The following is a 375-nucleotide window of genomic DNA, read 5'->3' as shown; positions in this document are numbered from 1 at the left end:
AATCAAAATTGACAGTATTGTCAAAACTATTGAGTCCAAAGGGATAAAATTCTTTGGACCAAAACCAATCTCATCTTCTCTTTTAGCTGGAGAAGAATGGAAGATTGAAACTTTTGTGACTAAACCTGAAACTTTAAAACCTACTGAAATAACATCTTACTCAGAGGGAAAAAATGGACCTCTATGCCTAAGATTTGGAAACTATGAAGCTTCTGATCAAAAGGATCTAGAAGANATAAAATTCTTTGGACCAAAACCAATCTCATCTTCTCTTTTAACTGGAGAAGAATGGAAGATTGAAACTTTTGTGACTAAACCTGAAACTTTAAAACCTACTGAAATAACATCTTACTCAGAGGGAAAAAATGGACCTCT

This window comes from Ipomoea triloba, chromosome 16 (genome assembly GCF_003576645.1).
Source record: "Ipomoea triloba cultivar NCNSP0323 chromosome 16, ASM357664v1".
Lineage (NCBI taxonomy): Eukaryota > Viridiplantae > Streptophyta > Magnoliopsida > Solanales > Convolvulaceae > Ipomoea > Ipomoea triloba.
The sequence above is the reverse complement of the archived record's forward strand: the minus strand, read 5'-3'. Positions refer to the sequence as shown.